Raw genomic sequence first — 495 nt, 5'->3', positions numbered from 1 at the left:
TTTAGGTTTATGTTTAGTTTAGATTTAGTTTTAGTTTTAGGATTAGTTTTAGGTTTATAGGTTTAGTTTTAGTTTAGTTTTAGGTTTAGATTTAGTATTTTCCTTTTTCTGTTTTTTTAGTTTTAGGTTTAGGTTTAGTTTAGTTTTAGGAAAGAAGAAGAAGAGAAAAGGAGGAGAGGAGAAGAAGAAGAAGAGGAGGAGAAGAAAAAAGAAGAAGAGGAAGAAGAAGAAGAAAAAAGAGGAGAGGAGGAGAAGAAGAAGAGGAAAAAGGAAAGGAGGAGGAGGAGGAGGAAGAAGAAGAAGAAGAAGAAGAAGAAGAAGAAGAAGAAGAAGAAGAAGAAGAAGGAAAAAAAGGAAGAAAAGGAAGAAGAGGAAGAAGAAGAAAAGGAAAAAAAACCCGACCCAACACGGTACCCTGACCCCGACCCGGCACCCTGACATGACATCCCGACCCCGAGACCCCGACCCCGACACCCCGACCCGACCCCGACCCCG

Source organism: Triticum dicoccoides, chromosome 7A (assembly GCF_002162155.2).
Source record: "Triticum dicoccoides isolate Atlit2015 ecotype Zavitan chromosome 7A, WEW_v2.0, whole genome shotgun sequence".
NCBI lineage: Eukaryota > Viridiplantae > Streptophyta > Magnoliopsida > Poales > Poaceae > Triticum > Triticum dicoccoides.
Note: the sequence above shows the minus strand (reverse complement) of the source record.